Raw genomic sequence first — 21,247 nt, 5'->3', positions numbered from 1 at the left:
GTTTAGGCATTTCCTGTGTTTGTTGTATTCTGTTTACTATAAATATTCATGTTTAGTAGAAAAAAAAGATAATGGAGCTTCTCTTTAGAATGATAATGGAGCTTCTTTTTACATGTAACGTAATAAATGTGTAGTATTGTTATCTTTGGCCTCACAGTTATTGTCAACCATCATCACACAGACCCCCAGATAGGTCATGGGCTGGGGGCCTCACTGCTCTATCCCGGTGTCCCACCTGCGGGATGGGACGATGGGACACTACACAGAGCTTCAACAGTTCATTCCAAAAGTGATCCGTAGAGTCACAGGCTAGAAGTTATAACGATGACCGTGTTAGCAGGGCGGTAACAGCGTCACGATGATAGAGTGCTATGGGTAGAGAGGGTCGAGTTGCCAGAGAGAAGCAAGATAATGGATCTTTTAAACAGGCATGTGGGAGTAGGGGGTTGATCATTTGCTAGGCTCTCCGACCAGCCTTGCGCGGATGAATCAAGTCACTCCGTAGCAGTGTGGGGTTTTGGTTATAACACCAAATTCATGCAGTGTATAAATTTCCACGTGTAGAAATAGTGGTTGGCGCACTGGCCACAGGTTAATGATTCTTTAGGTCAGGTTAGGTTAGGGTAGGTTAGGCTAGGTTAGGTTAGGTTAGGTTAGGATATAGATAACAAGGAGTCCAGGAAGATAACAGGAAGAAGGCATGTCGGCTAGGATGGCATCGATAGAGGATGTAGGGCAGCCTTACCTTATGAGTAGATTGCTCACGGCTCCATGTACAGTCGGAAAGATGCACCCCAAGTGACTGGGAAGCTACAAGGAAGGACCCTCACAACTTATATGGAATAATTAGAAGCTACAGTCAGTATATTCAGTAAGAATATGTTTATGGTGAGCTGCCCTAACGTTATAATCATTTTTACGTACATAACGAGACCTCTGTCTGTTTCTGTGCTTACGTGGTCTTATCACTCCTGAGAGAAACATATTTCACTGATCCGAGTGTGTGCGCTGTGTGGCCGGCTCTCAAGGTTTTCGTATATTCGAATCGGCAGATAATCGGATCTCTCCTGCACTTCCCAGCCAGACTAGCGGATGATTCGAGAGATAAGCATAAGTAATTACATGCGAACATACAGCCACAAGGACAAACAGACAACGTGATAAGAGGACCCAGCGCCGATGCGGTGGAGCCAGCCAGCCCACCTACAGGCTAGTGTTGCTGAGACGCTCCGCTCCACAAGAAACTGATTCTTAACTCGACGTCCTTGAGTGTGTTGACGACTGGGCCTCGTTCCCTCTTCGCCACATCATCTTCGTCGTGGTTTCGTTTTCCATTTCCTTTCAGTACTGTAAGACTTCGTTGATGTTGATGTATTTCCTAAACATCTTGGAAATCTACGTTTTCCATTCTCTTCTGATGCTTTTAAACATTTTTTTGTTCCTCCTCTTCCTCCTCCTTAGCCTCGCAGTACCTTCAGTCTTTACCTGACTTCCCGCTTTTCTCCTCCAACAAATCCAGCAGCCCTTTAACCAGACCTCCGACGTTTAAGAGGACTCCTTCGATTCCCTCTTTTTCGCCGACTGATACTTTTGTGACCAAAGTTTCTAGAGTTTACATGGCTTATTTCTCACAGGTCTTGAATTCTAGGAAGGTGTGTCGTTGCGTGTAGCGATAGCGTCTTAGTTTTAGATTGCTTAGAGAAACATGACGTAGGTTTTGAAGACAAACTGAATACTTCACAACGGCTGAAGTCCGCACAATGAGGTTCAGGAGGTTATCCCACATTACAGTAAGTCAGAAGAATATCCTGCAGGACGCCAGCAACTGGAATATCCTGCCTCATTACCAGGACGTGATCCATTCTCTTTGTAATTGAGATAACGGCACTGTCGGCGTCTGGCAGGAGGTGTCTCCTCTCAGCAGATCACACTTAGCTCTTCCTGCTGGTCCTCCCCCTTCCTGCTGGGCCTTCCCCCAATCCTTCTGGCCTTCCTCCTTTCTGCTAGCCCTCCTCTCCCTTCCTGCTGGCCCTTCCCCTATCCTCCAGGCCTCTCCCCCTTCCTGCAAGCCCATCTCCCATCCTCCTGGCCTTCCCCCCATCTGTTGGTCCTCCCTCTTCCTGTTTGCCCTTTTCCATCCTCTTAGCTTCCCCCCTCTTTCTGCTGGACCTTCCCCATCTCTTTGGTCTTTCTCCTCCTCTCCTAGCCCTCTCCCTCCTGCTGGCCCTTCCCCTTCCTGCTGGCCTTACCCCATCTTCCTGGTTCTTCCTCTCACTTCTGACTCTCCATTCCATCCTGCCCCCCCCCCCTTCTCCCCCTAGCCCTCCCTTCTCCCCCTGTCCCTCAACCTTCTGGCCCTCCCCTTCCCCTCCCCCTGGCCCTCCCCCTTCCTCCCAGCCCTGCTCATCCTCCCGTCCAACACTTTTTCTTAATAAGGTGTTTAAAGACAGAAGAAGGGAGTGATAGACAAGGGAAGGTGTTGTTTCAGAAATGGAAAAAAAAAGAGTTGAAGTGTGTTCATGTGTGAGTTTTAGGTTGTCTGACGCGAGTTGTGCTCCCGTCGCTGTGTTGGTAGTAGTAACGCTGATGTTTATTGGTCTGGGGAAAAGAAATTAGCCAAGTTAAGTATTGTTTACTGTATACATCGATGGATGACTGGAGCCTCTCTCAGTGATGTGATCAGGGCTCCGCTTTCACCAGGTGTAATTTTTTGGGCTCTCGGGAAGATGCCTGCCAGACTATGCACAGATGGTCAGACTACACAGGCTGTGTGTGGTTCTTTTGATGATATAATCTATGATAAAGCCTCATGATGTTAGTGTGTGAGCCAGGACTCCGCAGCTCTCCTGGTGCGCTGTCCTGTTTCCCACAATGATTACGTCGTTGGGTTTTACTCATTCCAGCGGCACTGTAGTGAATTTCATCGACCCTGTCAGCACCCCTTCCCATCTTCCTCCTTCCAACCTATTCCCTTCAACTTGCATTACTCTCTTTCTCCCTCACTGTCTCTCTAAGTCATATCTTTACATGAAACCATAATAGCTTAGGTGCATTTACTTTATTCACATCAGTATGACCCATTTTCTTTGCATCTCGCCAATGCCTTTTGAAGTTTCTTGTACATTCAACTCATGGTCCAAATATGCGTTCCCACAAATCACAACCTTGCCTCAAGGACGAGGTCTACGTGGCTTCAGGGTCTTCCCTGGAAAAGATCTGGTTGTACTAAACAACCGGATGTTCTGTCCAATTTATCACAGCATTTGGCCTCGTTGCTCGTAAAGGATCATAACTCTAAAAGGTTTTGTTTTCCGAATTAATTGTGACATCAAGTACGCTGCCAAGGGAATGTATATGAGTTTTCAAGGACTCACATTTTCTCATATCTGTGTGTTTATATTCCAAGGCTGCGCTGCATTTAGTAGCACGGAAATGTGGACTCCGTTTGGAGTAAAAAGTTCCATGAAGAGATCGTACTTCTAGTGATGCAGCCTTGTATATCTTTGCTGATTTTGCTATCCTCAAGAATCGTTTAAAGGTCTTCCCACCTCTTAGCGATGGTCTTACCTACCTCACTGAACACGACGGTGTGACCCTGGGGGATGTATGATGACCTGGCAATTGTTCTTGACCGTAAAGTCACCCCCTGTCTTACCCAAGGTAGTGTTCGTGGCTCTCACAGTGAAGCTGCGAGATCGTACCGTCGCGCTCAAGGAATTACACTGCATGTGATTGGGAAGAGATTATCAGTCTGATCAACAGCACTTCAAGGATCTTGAAGTCCGTTTTTGTAAGGAACGTTCATATTGAGTTCCAGCTTCCTAGACATTACCGTTTTTCTCCTCAGCGAAAGATCTGAAATCTCGACTAAGATTACGGGAGGCAGCCGATGGGTGATCATTCTGTCTCACTCTGACCCCCAAGGATCACGTGAGCCGATGGCAATATTCCTTCCAAATATTTTGACTCTCTTCCAGCGCATAAAGTACACGAAATTTACGACGGAAATAACTGTAAAGGTGAATTTATTATCTTTTTACATAAGGCGTTTACATCACGGGTGGTCAGAAGGAAGCTGAATTAAGTAGCGGTCAGGAACAATAGATACGTTCCACACTAGCACGGTGGAGGGGGGAAAAAATGGGTAGCCCCCTGGAGCGTGGAGGCAGGACACCTCCCGATCTTTCCCACGTTCCCGCGCGGTAAAGGTTCCCTCGCATGTCTCACCTGCTGCAAAAACGCGATTTACCCGTTTTTTGTGTGTGTGTTGTTGCTCAGTGGTTCCTGAACGCAGCGTCCAGATTGGTATTTTCTCTCGTGTGACGCAGTTTACCCCCTTCAGGCAACGCGTCTCATGCAATAATCAGATTCCCTCATTGTTTCGTATTCATCAGTTTGTGGCAGGTTAATGTATACCTTAAGTTGATGCTGGACCTGTTGAAAATACCTCCCTTATTTTCTTTTACATTTCCGTGAGCAAATTGAAGAAATCTTTAACAATAATTAACCTGAAAAAAAAGATAATTTATGGATGACTCCAGATTGATCTTGAGAGGCCTGTGGAGAGCAGCAACACCCGGTCGTGTGATCAAGACGACACACTGGCGCGGGATGACGCAGCAGCAGCAGCGGGCTTCCTCACGCCGACCTCCACACCCTCCGGTGGCTCACCTGAGTCACTCACTCCCACCCACTAGTGCCACATATAGGCCCTTGTGACGACACCTGCACCTCGCATCACCAAGTTACGACACCTTAGACTCCGCCTGAACCACACCTAGCGTCACACACGGGCCCTCATGATCACGTGTTAACCCTCAGCCACTAACAATACCTGGAGACACACTCAGGATCACACCTCAGGTAACCCACCCATCTCTAGCGCGTGATCACCCGCTGACCCTCATCCCTCCCACTTCTCCCGACCTCCTCCTCCTCCTCCTCCTCCTCCTCCTCCTCCCGTGCCCAACATCCTTTGCGCCCACATCTCATCCACGCCCATCTCTGTTCCCCTCACCGATACCCGCCGTGATCCTTCCTCCTCCTCCTCTCCCTTCCCTTCCTGACAGCCGTGCCTATCCTGTCTCTGCTCTCGTCCCATCTCTTGCCTGCCCCTCCCACGCTCCCATCCCCCGCCCCCTGTGAGAGATATCGCCTCGTCCCACATGCCTCGCGTCGTCCTTCGATGTGTCTCGTCCATCGTCTTGCCACGACCGTTATTGAGGCGCTTACCGCCCCCCCCCCCTCTCTCTCTCTCTCTCTCTCTCTCTCTCTCTCTCTCTCTCTCTCTCTCTCTCTCTCTCTCTCTCGTCTGTTTTTTTTTTCTTTTTTACATCTTTTTTGGCTACCTTCCATTCCCGCCCCCTTCCTCCCGTTCCTGCTCCTCCCTCCAACCCTCACCCCTACCCTCATACCACCCTTCCACCTCCTCCACAGTTCCCTCCCTCCACACCTCCCTCCTACTCTACACATTCCCTCCATCCCCACGCTTCATTCCCAACCCCACAACTACCCCATCCCAGCCCACACCCTCCTGGCTCCTCCCTCCTTCCTACCTCCACACATTCCCTCACTCCCACTCCTCCTTCCCATGCTGCATACTTTCCCTTCCCTCTACATTTTCCCACTTCTGTTCCTGTAATCCCGTCCCTATGAGTCAATTATCTCCACCCACACATACTCTCTCTCTTCCCACAACGCTCTCCTCACTCCCACGCCTCCCTTGTAACCCCCACTCTTCCCATTCCTCCCAACCCATTAGAACTCTTCCACCAACCCCTTACCCTTTCATCGGCCTCACTCTTCCACGCACCTCCCCCATCTTACCGACCCCCTACCTTTCATCCATCCCCCCCCCCCACGTACACACACACACACACACACACACACACACACACACACACACACACACACACACAAGTCGTGCTCAATGAGGCAATTATCTCCCTAAGGTCAAAGTTCGACTCCGTTACAGCAATTATGTAAAGGCAAATATTCTACCTAGGCTTGCGATAACCAGGCCTGCGACGCCAGTGTGGCTCGTCGTCATGTCCTGGGGTGCGATAGGCCCCAACTGCGAGGTCCGTGTGCTGGACCTGCTGTGTTCCTGGTCGACCTGCTATGTTCCTGGTCGACCTGCTGTGTGTCCGTCATCGACCTCTCCCTGGTCGACCTGCGGTTTCCGTGCTCGACCAACTGCGTCCTCATTTGACCTGAGGTGTTCCTGCTGGATCTGCTGTGTGTCTGCTCGACGTGTGGCGCCCCTATTCAACCTGATGTATGCCTTTACTCGACCTCGAGTGTCCCTTGGTGGGCGATGTTTCAAAAGTGATCGTACGATTTTTGATATCTTAAGACCGTGACGCCCTCGAACTGTGATATCAGCTGTAGTATTCTCGTCCCAGAATATCCCTCACCCACAAAGGATAGCAGCTCCTGCAATATTCTAAGCTTACGTTATTCTAGACCTTAGTTGCTGTTATATATTTGATATCCTGAAATCCTGTGTTTTTGATATCACATGATTGCAACGTCCCTTATGATATCAAAGAAATACAACGGTCCTTACGGTACCACATAACTATAAAATTCCTTGTATCATAGGACTGCAACATCCTCTGATATCGTAAGATTTCAACATCCAATATGATATCTGAGGGTTTCGACATCTCTTTTGATGTCAAAAGTTTGTAGCATCCCATATGATGTCACATGAATGCAACAACCATTATGATATTAAAAGACTGCAAAATCCTTTTTGATATCTCAGGTTTTGAATGTTCTTATGATATCATAGAGTTGCCATAACATCTATCCGGTCAATAGAATCAAAACGGGAAGAAAAGACAGAATGGCTTGATGTAATGGTCAAGTGATATGATGTAAGTAATTAGTTGAAATAGCTACGAGTGAGAGCGTGAAGACTTATAGAGGAAGGAGTGAGAGGAGGGAAGACCAGAAGGGGAAGAGTGAGAGCGTCAAAACTGAGAAGGGAAGAATGAAAGAAGAGGGAAAAAAATGAGGGATAAGCGTGAAAGGGGCAAGTGAGATGAGGAAAGAGTAACAGGAAAAAAAATGAAAGGTGGGAGATGGATGGATGGGCATAAATGAGGAGAGGGAGTCGGCTAGTTCATCTGTCGTACTGAATTCTTTACGTTGGAGGATCTGAACTATCGATACCCAAGAAAATTATTCATCCTTACCTTATGGGGGTGAGTTGATGTTATGGGATGAGGGGTGGGTTCATATTGGGGGTGAGCTGTTATGAGATGAGGGGTGGGTTCATATGGGGATGAGCTGATGTTATGGGGTGAGGGGTGGGTTCATATTGGGGTGAGTTGATGTTATGGGATGAGGGGTGGGTTCATATGGGGATGAGCTGATGTTATGGGGTGAGGGGTGGGTTCATATTGGGGTGAGTTGATGTTATGAGATGAGAGGTGGGTTCATATGGGGGTGAGCTGATGTTATGGGATGAGGGGTGGGTTCATATGGGGATGAGCTGATGTTATGGGGTGAGGGGTGGGTTCACGGTGAGAGATGGACTGATGGTATGTGACATCAGCTGTGACCAGTGTAGGGATGTCACACCAAGTTAACATTTTGAAGATTATTGTTGAATTGTAGGAGACAGGGTAGTGTTGACTGATGTCACATGTATTACCGTTTGAGGTCGGGGTATGATGTTACACTGAGTGTTGAAGGATGGATTTATGCTGAAGGATGGTGTCTGCACCAGCGATGAGGGCTTGTCATGGAGGATGTATGGGACATAAGTCATAAGAAATATCTGACAGGTAAGGCGTGGCTGTATGGGGATAAACCTGGCGTTGAGAGTAAATCTATATCCCTCCTTGAGCTGAGTGCTGCTTCGGAATCGGATACTGTAAAGCTAAGTAAGTGTTGTTGATAAGGTATTCCTTTGTCTCGTCGCTTCATGTGTGAACCCGTGATGGTCGGAGTGTCGTTGGCGTCTGTACCTTTCCTTGAGACGTTCCCTTCACCCCCCAGGGTTCCTAAGACGTCCAGTACAGGTGAGTCGTGAGAGAGAAGGTGTAGTGGATAAGAAGAGGAAGGAGACCTGCTTTTCCTAGAGGGAGATAATGTCGTTCCTGTGATCCCCATGGTCTTCGCGTGTGGACCCTGTGGTGGTGGTGGCGGTCGTGGTGAAGGAGGTGCCGTGAGCCCCTGTGGAGAAGTCATCAAGCATTGTGAAGCTCCTGACGATGAGGTTAGATGGGGAGGTGCTGCTTTTACGCTTAAGGATGGTTTATCTTTTTTACGGGGAGGACGTTAGAGAGACCTCGTGAGATCGCTGGTTGCTTCTCTGTCGGCAGCACCGACCAGGGCCAGTGACTCGACGCGCCCCAAGCAGTGGCGTGAATAATGCATCAGGCAATTATCCTCCACCCATGTTGGTCAAAGGGCGACACTGAAACATGCCTCACCTGCTCATCACTAACACACCCACAATCGTCCTCCTCAGACATACGGATTTTCTAATCTGAGTGTGTGTATAATCTAAGTGTGTGTATATATCTATTTATCTCTATACTCTCTCTCTCTCTCTCTCTCTCTCTCTCTCTCTCTCTCTCTCTCTCTCTCTCTCTCTCTCTCTCTCTCTCTCTCTCTCTCTCTCTCTCTCACTTAGCTTTCATTTGCCCCGCTTTACCTGCACATAGACGCGCACACAACTTCCGAACTCTTTATGACCGATGGTTTCGATTGGTTAACGTGGCTAGCATCCTTAGTGCTGCAAGAACCTCATGATAATGGCGGCAAGGTATATATATATATATATATATATATATATATATATATATATATATATATATATATATATATATATATATATATATATATATATATATATATAAATATATATATATATATATATATATATATATATATATATATATATATATATATATATATATATATATATATATATATATATATATATATACTCCTATGAGCCCACGGGGAAAATGAAACACGAAAAGTTCCCAAGTGCACTTTCGTGTAAGAATGTCTCCCCTGATGATGTGATTATTACACGAAAGTGCACTTGGGAACTTTCCGTGTTTCATTTTCCCCGTGGACTCTTAGGAAAACCTTGATCACGCGCAAAATTGTGATCCTTTCCAAAATATATATACGTAAATGTGTTACCGGACTACGCCTTTAAGTGGTAACACCATCTTCAATAAGGCTGTGTCATCAACACCAGATGAAGGAGTAACAGGGTCGATGAAGACATTCTCTCCCCGGAAGAGCCCACCTTACCCTCCTTATTCGTGGAGTGCAGAATTGAAGATGTAGGACCCCTAATGATGACATGTTTGCGTGTTTTAAAAGGAAACTAACTCGAGACATCACACATTCAGACGGCGCAAACAGCCACAAGAATTCTGGTCATTACAGACGTCTGTTGCCAGAGGATGCCAGCATCACCAAGAGTCAGCCCGGGTGAAGAAAACAGGTTAGCATTTGTCCCTCACGAACTGGCACGGCTCAGCAGACGTCACAACACATCACACTGGCTGAATATGTCAACAAAAGTCGGTGGAGGTCAGCTTGGTTCAGCAAAGGTCACGACTCGCATTCATTCGTGGTGGCCTAAGGTACGGGAGACGTGGCAATGTATCATCACGAACTGGTGTATATAGATATAAAATCAACAACTAGTTAGAAGTTAGAGGTTAGTAGATTAATCATAGATGATCAACACTGCCATGATAAGGTTAGCGTAAGTAGTAAATCAATTTAACAGATATTACAATGAGTCAGTGGAAATGGACAGGTACTAATGAAATTTGGTATACATCAAAATGCATCAGAACAAACATGTCAGAAATGTGATGATCACCACACATTGATATAGATTCTGCAGAGGTCATCTCATGTCAGCTCAAGCATGATAGAGCTCATCTTAGATTTTGAAATAAACAATGTCTGCTGAGACTAGAATCAGCAGATATGCAAAAACACATCAGGGAAGGGCAGTGTAAGGCAGGGGTAACAGACGCCGCATGCAAAGACAGCAGAGGTAAACATGGGTTACGACACGGTGGAGCGCTTCAAGATTGTCGAGAGAATAGTTTGTCGTCGACTGAGAGGCTCGCGGGGGTTAAAAGAGGCTTTCAAGAGGTCACAAGGTCGATGTAGGTCAACATATTCGTCTGTCAGCCTTGATTATCAAATTGATAGGTGAACAAAAGTCAGCAGAGGTTAACGCAGACCATCATAGGTCAAGAGGTCGACACAATGCCAGAGGGGTTAGCATAGGTTCACTACATTTAGAGGTCGACATGATATCACAGGTCAACGAGGATGTGCTCAGGCTAACGCAGTTCAGAAGGTCAGTGGCAGTTAAGGTGAGGATCACTCGAATTGTCAATCGTTAAAATCGACAAAGATTAACCGAAGTTGATTATGATCAACACAGTTATACCAGGTCAAGAAGGCGAAACAACTCATCACTTTTTCAGGTCGGTCGTAATACCAAATAGAAATGACTCCCAACTAACAGCTTGTCTTCACCTGCCAGAGAAGGAAAAAGTCGTTACTGGACTGCTTTGTTAGTCTCCACTTTATAACTCGAGTCTTAAGTGAAAGGCTTTGTTAGTCCCCACTTTATAACTCGAGTCTTAAGTGAAAGGCTTGGTTAGTCCCCACTTTATAACTCGAGTCTTAAGTGAAAGGCTTGGTTAGTCCCCACTATGCAACTCGAATCATCAGTGAAAGGCTTTGTTAGTCTCCACCACATAACCCGAGTCTTTAATCAAAGGCTTTGTTAGTCCCCACCATATAATACAAGTCATTAGTGAGAGGCTCTGTTAGTGGATCAAAGCACACCACATCCCCATCTGCTCGATCCTGAGTAATGCTGTCGGGAATAAACCTTCAGACTAGCGTTAACAAACTCTCTATAATGATGAGGTTAATGACAACCCTCTCGCTCAGATGGCGAATGACGTCAGCTGGTAAGAGCAAGGTTACCGACCACACTATTTTTTTTTTCTCTCTCTCTCTCTTTTTCCCCCCAGATTATTCTTCGTTACTTTGCCATCCATAAGCCTTTGAGTTAATTGAGTAACTTGCGTTATTGCATTTGTGGGTGTAAGGGGTAGCTCTTTGGGACTGGGATAGTGTAGGGACTAGGGTTATATTTGGGCTGGGATGATGCTGGGAAAGGGGCGATGTTGGGGCTGGGGTGAGGATGGGACAGGGATTGGCATGGAAGTGGGAGGGGACATAAAAAGAGAGAATGAGGGAATCGTGGGAGAGGAAATTATGATAGTATTTGCTGTCTGAATGAGCAATCTCACTCAAGGTAAAACGTTGTTGATAGTCTTGGGGAAAGGACGAGGAATGGGAGAGAGGAAGCAGGAGGAGGGAGGAGGAGGAGGAGGAGGAGGAGAAGAGGAGGAGAAAGCTGAGGAAGAGGGGAGATAAGACTGAAAGGGGGAAGGGACCAGGAGAGAGACAAGAAGAGATAAGGGCCTTCGAAAGCAGGGAAAACAGAGGATGAGCACAGAAGTAGGTGAGTGAAGGAGAGGCAAGAGGTGGAAGTGAGAGGGAGGGAGGGAGGGATATAGAGGTGAGGGAAAGGAAGAAAGAGATGGAGGAGGTTTAAGTTTTAAGGAGTAAGAAGGAAAGAAATGAGTGAGAAGTCGGAGGTACTCAAGTCGAGAAAGTATGATGAAAAAAGAAGCAGTAAAAAAGGTTTATGATAAAGGAAAACTAAGAAGAAAGAGAATAGAGACGAGAAATGGAATGTAAGGAGCAAGGTGGATGAGATGAGGAGAGCACGAGAGATGAGGGAGATGTTTGTTATGATGGAATCACCTGGGACACACACACACACACACACACACACACACACACACACACACACACACACACACACACATTCAAAGCGTGGGGGCCCCCCAGCAATGAAGTGCTCCCTCCTGGTACAGTACAAATAGGTAATTTACACTGGTTGGTCGCACCCAGAGGACATGCAGAAGCTTCTCCACTCCCACCAACACGCAGAGTTAGCAACATGAGGGAGTATTGTCGCGTGTGTAGTGACATAGTGGCGGTGGTGGTGTTACTGTGCCCTAGTGGTAGGAGTGGTGGCACAGTGCCCTGGTGGTGGTGATGGTGGTGGTGGTGCAGTGCCCTAGTGGTACGGGCGGTGGCTTTATCCCCAAGTGGTAGTGATGGTGGTCCAGTGTTCTGGTGGTGGTAGTGGTGGCGCAGTGCCCCGTATGGTGTTACTGTGCCCTATTGGTACGGGTGGTGGCACAGTGCCATGGTGGTACGGGTGGTACAGTGCCTTGGTGGTGGTGGTGGTACTGTGCCTTGGTGGTGGTGGTGGTACTGTGCCTTGGTGGTGGTGGTGGTACTGTGCCTTGGTGGTGGTGGTGGTACAGTGCCCTGATGGTACGGGTGATGGCGCAGTGCCCTGGTGGTGGAGGTGGTGCAGTTCTCTGGGGTTGGAGTGGCGCCATGTTGATACAAGTACGAGGGAGGAGTGGGAGGGAGGGAGGGAGAGGGAAGCACAGGGGACAGAAAAAAAAAGAAATCTAGTGGTGGGGAGGGAGACAGTGGTAGGGTGAAATGCGCTCCACGACGTGTCATACTAACGCTCGTAAATACTGCAGACCTCATCGGTTAGGTACCTTACCTGATACACACACACGTGTGTGTTTGCCTGTCTGTCCAACTTGAGTTTATCCTCTGGTAGATCATCTCCATCACCGCCTCCCCCTCCTCCTCCACCTCCTCCCGCCCGCCCCGACCCTCACCCTGCTGACCTCACACCCCGCACAGCGTCTTCCCACGCTTGTAACTATTCCCCACCACCTACCCCTCCCCCGCTCCTGCCATCCTACCTCCCGTCCCGCCAGCAGCCTCCTCCCGCCCCCACTGGTGCTCACCTTCCCTCAGCACGATCCCAGTCTGCTTTCTATGTAGAGCGGTGATGCTCATATTATATATTAGTGTTCTACTCAGAGTAATGCCCAACACTTGTACTATTAAATCCAGTCAGGACTAAAAACACCACCACCAAGAGAGGATGGGTGGGAATGGCACGGTAAGATTACGATATTTTCGGCAAAATATATACATGAAAAAAGTTGCTGAAGTTAGACATCCAGCACGACTCACGTACCAGTTACGAGTGATACGTTGTGTAAGGATACTGAGGTTAGCATAGCTGAAAGATGTCGCCCCAGTACACGAATGTAACACAAATGAATTAATCTCATCCAAGGATGCTGTTGCTTTGTAGTAAATCAATTCTGAAGTTCCTTTTTGGAATATTAACAACTTTACAATCCAAGAATTTTCCTGTTTATTTTTTTTTTCATGGCAAAGTCTCTCTTTATGGGAGGAAGAAAATAAGAAAATTGTCACTTGTTCTTTAGGTGAAGAAAGACAATTCCAAAAGAATAGCATGTTGACGGAGTCAGAGATGAACAGGAAATTAAGAGATTCCAAACATTAGCTGTGGAAGGAAAGATGCATAGGTGGTACCAGACCCTCGAGTGCCTAGCGCTCACAGAGCATCTGCAGAACGTGTCAGTGACCGGTCGAGTGTTGCGTGACTTAGCCAAAAGAGGGAGCCCACGAGGAACCAACTCCCGAGAGCAAAATCCAAAGTATTATATCTAAGAGAGAGAGAGAGAGAGAGAGAGAGAGAGAGAGAGAGAGAGAGAGAGAGAGAGAGAGAGACAGACTGACAGAGAAACCGCGGCGGTGATTAGGCGAACTGTTCTTGACGGATCTCTGTCAAGAAGCCAGATGGAGAAAGCCCCCCTCCTCCATCCCAGGTATATGATAGACAGTAGTCCAAACAAAGACAGTAAAACTCTCTGTACAAGTTGAGTAACTACTCTGAGGGAGAGACACATTTGAGAGTTGAAGTGACTCCAGTCTTATCTTTATTCTTTCCAACAGGTGTTTCAGTAACTTGAAGCTTCTAATAAATGATTTAAGATTAGATTAAAACACCAGATATATCAACAAAATCGTGGAGCTGAATAACAGATTTTCCAAGAAAAACAAAATCATGAGGAATTAGTTGTAAAGAGAGGGAGACACTGGCTTTTGGAAGACCTGAATTCGTATTGATTAAGTGTGTCCACTGGGAGGTGTTGTCCAAGTCTGAAAAATGAGGGACGTGTCCGCTGTACGGCGAGAAACACCAATAATGATGGAGATAGAACAGCGCCGCTGACGAGAGGGGTCGATCTATCACCAGTTACAGCAATGGACCGAATGCAGACAGGCTTTTAGCAGTTGACAGAGTAAGAGAGAAGCATTCTTTCCATGCATTATCGAGGTACGGGTTATATGTGTCCTCACTATTATACGAACACATCCAGAGAAAACGGGAGTAATGATTAATGACGAAGCACAGTGAACGACAAAATCCTACGAGCGTAGCCAGATGACTGATACCGCTACAGTTGAAAGAAAAAAAAGAAAATCACTCAACTGTGAACTGCTTCCTCGGGCGAGGGACTGGACATCGAACTGTTGATGAGGTTATTGAGAGTGTGGAGTTCAACACCAGGAAGGACAGTTTTCCTCAGTCTACAGCTTAGTTTGTTACGATGGACTTCAACAGCGTCTCGGAGTTGCGACCAAGAGAGCCATAGAGATGGATTATCATGTAACTGAGACCGACCTGTTAGGGTGGTGACCAAATGCGCTCATGATAACATCGGCTGTGTGTGTGCATGTGGTTCCGCATGCCTCACTCAACATACTTCATTGCTGTTTATCCTAAACACACACACACACACACACACACACACACACACACACACACACACACACACACACACACACACACACGAACTGCTTGTGGCCGCAGGAGCAGGCTTGAAGCATACAGAGGATGACTTGCGACAGCTGATGTGCAGTTTTCTCGGCTGATAGGTAATGTTTGGGCAGTTTTTTGCTCATTAGAATTGATGAAGGAACATGTCAGTGAGATTATACTGTTGGAATGGAGATTTTTCCTTTTTATTTCTTTTATACTGTTATTCTCTCGTGTGTCGAGAGGTCCAGATGTAGTCATAATATTTCTTGCTTCTGAAGATAGAAATATCTGCATATCTTGTCACTGTTAAATGAGCGTTTAGGAAAGCAACTTGACCGCTTTTCTCGCTAATGAGCAGCAGCCGCTGATGGAGCCCCTGTGTACAACCGCTTCCAGACTGGTGGTGAGGTTATTATCATGGGTGACGATAGCTGCCCTACCGCTGGGGCTGCTGCCAGTCTAATGTCCAGTCACTTCACAGTCGTTGGCCTCAGGGCAGGCAGCCACAAGTGTCTAGTATGTTCCTTCGACCTTGCCGTTCACTGCGGTTAAGGACGGAGAAGGCTGTTCACCTGAGCTTTGGGGTGAGGGGGGCTGCACTTCTGATGGGGGTGAGGAGGGCTGCACTTCTGATGGGGGTGAGGAGGGCTGCACATCTGGTGGGGGTGAGCAGGGCTGCACTTCTGGTGGAGGTGAGGAGGGTTGCACATCTGGTGGAGGTGAGAAGGGCTGCATTTCTGTTGTGGGTGAGGAGGGCTGCACATCTGGTGTGGGTGAGGAGGACTGCACTTTTAGTGGGGGTGAGGAGGGCTGCACATCTGGTGGGGGTGAGGAGGACTGCACTTTTAGTGGAGGTGAGGAGGGCTGCACATCTGGTGGGGGTGAGGAGGAATTCACGTTGGTTTGCGATGGTGAGGACTTGTCACTTGTGACTGGGTTGTCGATGACTATTATTCACCTGTGATGGGAGATGAGGAGGACTATTTACTTGTAGGTGGAGATGGGGAAGAGTGATTAACCTGTGGATGAGGACCATTCGCGTGTGTCTGGGGTGAGGGCGGGATTATTAACCTATAGCTAGGGGTTGGGGCAGGACTCAGGGATGATCCACTGTAATACTTCCCAGCACATAGGAGTTCATCAACACCCCCCCTCCCCCTCCCCCCAACCAATCCAACCCCCACTCACGTACGACACACAAGAGGGCGTCTACGCTGGGCGTGATGGTGGTGGTGTACCAACACCGTGTGAGGTACCGTTGGCGAGTTGTTGCGCGAGTGTACCCTGTACCACATTTTTTCGTTTACCTAATGCAAACATGGGAGTACATGAGAACGACAGGGAACAGTAGTGGCACAGGAGGTCCATAATGAATTTATCTGAACAAAATAGTCACAAGGTATAGAAAATCAGACTTAAGTAAGAGTTCTTCGTATCATTTGTGAGAGTATTAGCAAGATATACTATCTGACATTGAAAAGCGCCTGGACCATACTAACAGCTGCACTGGACTGTACTCATGTTGCTTCTTGCGTTTTATGTGAAGCTCACAGTATGAGGCAACGGCGTCCGCACAGGGACTCAGACTTTTCCGTATCGCGGGCACAAAACTGGTGAATAAAGCTTGCTGGAATTAACTCATGGAACACAGAATACACTGAAACATCCAGACGAATCATGAGATATTCGGGAGGTACGCTTAACTCATGGGGTCCACTCTGATATGTGTACACATAAGGAGGTATAGTTAAGATCAATCGTTTCTGTGAAGAAAAAGCAGACTGGTACCTTCCATTATCCTGGGTGGAACTGACCGCTGACGGAACCCTGCCCCCCCACATGAAGACGTGTGGAGGAATGTGAAGGTAAAGTAACCTGACGGAGGTGCCGTCTGTACGACCACGGCCAGACACGCATCACGACCTGTCGGATGACCCGAGTATTCCGTTGTCTTCACGACCCGTCGTCCGGATAACGAACATTTGCCTCTGGTGATACTCTTTTTCCAGTAATATATAATAAAGGATTTCTTAAAGAAGTTATAAGTCAATTCTTAACCGTAACATCTTCATTGGTCTAAATGGAATTAGATAATTTCCATGATAGCACGATAGGCGGATACATATCTAAGGTTAGGTGGAGGCAAGTACAGGGCGCTCGTACATGGGTACACGTTACATCACACCAACGGAGGAGGGTGACTGGTGTGTGGGTCAGAGTGGGCCCAGTAACCCAGGGCCCTCGTCCCATAGGAGGAGCAGCATTTAATGTCTCTGGGTTGGAAGTATATCCTTGAGTACAAGAAATAAGAATACCCCCGGTGTTGACTGACATTCTTGTTGGCTTGGTAATGTGGTGAAACGTTCTCACGAGAACAAGATGTCATAAGAAGTGAACATTTATCAGATGCATTGATGTGCGAGCTGTCATATATTTCATCATATGTTTGTAACTGTTAAGAATCAAACCTCTGTCAAAGGTCGTAACAAAAGAAAAGAATTGTATGGTTCTATCGGAGGTGCCGGAAGGACTCGAAGACCATCACTGTTATATTTACATCGATCAGAACAGCTGCTAGTTGAGGAAGTTACTCTGGATCACGGTATACTGCCCCATACAACATCCTTTCCTCCATCCGTGCATTATGACCCTCACAAGAACAACACATTCCTCATCGACACAAGTAACTAACACTAGAAAACGAACACAGATACAAGAGTTGACTCTCCAGACCAAGAGTCTCTCCAAGATGAGGACTGATGAACAAGCCTCCTTTCCCCGGCACAGCACCGTTCCCATACCTCCCTCCTCCCTCGTTCCCATACCTCCCTCCTCCCTCGTTCCCATACCTCCCTCCTCCCTCGTTCCCATACCTCTCTTCCTCGTTCCCATACCCCCCCGTCCCTGGTGCAACAACCAAAGGAAGCATGGGAGTGTAACGGGGCCTCCCTGGATGACCTAGACAGTGTGATGGTCTGGGTTAAGTTGTCGGTGCTGTGGTCGGGGTCGTGGTCAGGGTCATGTGGTGTTGGCTGACCTCCCCGTCCCTGCCAGTGAGAGCAGGGCCGGCACGGAACCCTGGCGAGCGTCGTCAGTCTCGCCACATTTCCCAACCATTCCTCGCAATTATCTCGGCAAAAACAAACACTAGAGTCTCTTCTGCGCCTCTCACTGGAGGGTCGCGAGGCATTGTTCATCTCTTTGTGCCAAATCGCGAGTCCTGACGTTCCACAGTGATGCTAAAAAATATACGTATGTTTTGCTGAAATACATATATGATCGTTACACCCTCAAAGGAAACGTAGTGCTCAAAACAAAATGTAACCTTTGTCATTACTATGTACTTATAGGTAAGTACACATTACATATATGCCGACGGATGTACTGGAATTCGTATGGGTGTCACATCCATAAGAGTCATCCAGGGTCACCAGTTTAGGGGTTTTTCGGACATGAGTGTCTTTTAAGTTTTTTGTAACAGAACTGTGAGAGGGTATGGAAACACGAGTAACAAAAGAGAAGTGTTTCATTGGCAAAGTACAGGTGATGGTTTAGTACATATGGTAAGAGGGTGATGTCAAGCGAGGGAAGGTGAGACGGAGTTAAGCTTATGAGGAGCCCTGTGGTGCTAATGTAGGTGTAGAAGGTGAGGCGGGCGTCTCACAGGAGTTCGTGGCTTCCGGGTCTCATAAAGCTTCTGCAGGAGGGAGAGGTGGCGGGTGCCACAATTTTGAGAAAGTGGGTGATTGCCGTTTGTGCTTTGGGCCACAGGAGGCCGTGGGCGATAACGAACGCGAGTCCGGGCGGAGGGTGAGGGGAGCCTTGGGAGAAGGAGCAGTATATTATCCTACCGAGAGAGAGAGAGAGAGAGAGAGAGAGAGAGAGAGAGAGAGAGAGAGAGAGAGAGAGAGAGAGAGAGAGGTCAGGAGTTACATGATGGACTTGTGTTAACGGTGGAGAAAGCCGCAGGGCTCCTAGAAGTGGAGCAACATGGTTGGAGCCGTCAAGGCGCTAGTCTGAGTCAGGGACTGTTTAATTGACTGGCCTTTGGTGATACCCGGGTATGAGACGTTCTGAACAGGTCACGGGGGCGGTTATAGAAGCTTGTTCGTGAGTAGGAAATTAGAGGAAATGGTATGCAAGCTCATCTTAATTAGCCGAGTACTCGCCCAGTCATTCTAAGGTTCGCATGCAGTACGCAGTCAGTGTTTAATGCGATAATCGCAGTGGCCCAGGCGCTCTACTGTGAGTGTGATGTAATGATCCAGGACTCTAGCATTACAACAGCCAGCGATGTAGTCTTATTGATAATGAGACTACACGTGTGAGGAACCATGATATCTTCCTCTAATTAGATGAGGAAACCTTTTCCTTTAGTATTCGTTATCCGTCTGCATATATCAGTATTGTGGGATGATATGGCTGTCATTCTTGCAGATCACCTAATCACAGACCATCATTGCTTTGGTTTCTTGTCTTTCCTTGTACTTCAGGGACATCCATCTTCCTAGAACAGGGTCCGTCAAGGAAAACAAGATATCTGCATGCCATTTGCTATAGTGCGGTGGGCGTGGCCCGGTAGCTGGGTAGGAAGTGGTGCTGTTTACCTCGACTAAAGCGTCTCTTGTCGGGACTTCTTTTTGTTTTCTACAGAAAGCAATAATACTCCCCGTCTGCCATAAGGAGGGGGAAGGGTGTTGGCACGTAGTGGTCTCATTCTACAGTGATGTACGTGGGCTTTAACAGGAACATTAGATTAACCAGTTTTACAGCCAGGGGATTTATAAGACACCTGAGTACGAAAAAGTCCAGGATGAAGTTACACGAAGACGAGATGCGATGCACTCACAGAGAGTCACAGTTCTTGCCACTCCCCCTGGACACGAAGATGCGGCCCTTGAGCACGACGGTACCACCACTGGGCATGATGGCCCAGCAGATCAAAGTTTATGCTAAAATAGCCAAGAACTTTGACTGATCTTTGCTGCAAGAGCAGGGAATATATGATGCACACCTGCCCATCCGGTAGCCCGTGGTGATCAGGAGGATACAGGATGGACAAAGGCCCAAGAACTTGTGTCAGTGATTGAGTTACAAGTTACACGTTCACTGAGCAGTTTGCAATGTCTGGTCAACAATGAATGAACTACATCAAGTTACTCTACATAGTGAGTGAACTTTTCACGAAAGTTGAGCCACATAGAGTCCATGATAAAACTAGGTATATGAGATAGATGAACTATTTACCATAGGCAAAGTTAGGATACTTGTCAAGTGTTTGAGGTAGAACCATCAGTGTGTGTGTGTGTGTGTGTGTGTGTGTGTGTGTGTGTGTGTGTGTGTCATAAAAACAGCCGTTCTGGCAGCCCCGTTGGTGTATTGTCGCGACCCATCTGTATGTCTGATTTGTGAGAGATTATGTTCAGTGGTGGTGGTGTCATCGTGACTAAAGGCGTCATACTTGACTCTCACCCTGAGCTCAGTCTGTGACTTGAACAATGACTTTGGGAGATGGAAGATAACCGTGATGTCAAATGGGGTTATTTTCTCATAAGGGCAAGCTAGTGCAGCTCTTGAGCCCAGTAGCAGAAAGAGTAGTTTTTCTAGGACCTAGATACTCTATTACTATAGATTATTACTACCTAGATTCTAGGTGGGTGTCTCCAGTCTGGGTAGAAAGTCTTGAAGGCTTTTCTACATGTGCTAGGATGCGTAAGAATAATGATTTCAGTTCTTCCGTCTCAGATACTAAGAAGGCCAAGTTCTTTTCTCATATTTAGAACCTTTGCTACTCGGAACAATTGATGATACTCCTCATACCTTGATTTTTATTATTTCTTCAAACCCTCTATCAGGTGGTAAAGTAAATATCCACCAGCATGATCAGTTAGAGGACGTACACAGTGAACATCATTTCAACTTTCTGGCGTTTACTTTGTCCAGTGGGCTGGGATCAGCTGCAGCTCTGGGACTGTCTGGTGACAACAGCTCAATAATACTGGTACTACACAGCCAAGATATCGAGACCTTCTTCTATAATCGATGTGTGATCCTTTATTCAACTGAACTTTTCCGGTGACTCCACCTCGTTTGGGGAGTCTGTTGAGGATCTGTTTGTTTTCTCATTAGAAATGATACTAACGTGCTTTCATGGGTCGTTATCAAGCGGTTGAGACAAACCGGATGACTTAAAAGTTAGCAAAATGAGGATATATATATAGAATGCCTAAAAGGTTGCTGCCCCTCCATAGTGTAATACCTGATACTTTTCATAACATAGATGACCTACCAGATTTATCTGTGGTCGAGTCTTATTCTTGCCGTAAGACCACTGCCTGCAGCATCGGGTACTCTTGTGGTGTTTGCCTGAGGTGTGTCGAGCATCACAGGAAACGATCGAAGTGCTTCATGTTTTATGGTGTC

Source organism: Panulirus ornatus, chromosome 12 (genome assembly GCF_036320965.1).
Source record: "Panulirus ornatus isolate Po-2019 chromosome 12, ASM3632096v1, whole genome shotgun sequence".
Classification (NCBI taxonomy): Eukaryota; Metazoa; Arthropoda; class Malacostraca; order Decapoda; family Palinuridae; genus Panulirus; species Panulirus ornatus.
This window is presented reverse-complemented; position numbering follows the sequence as displayed.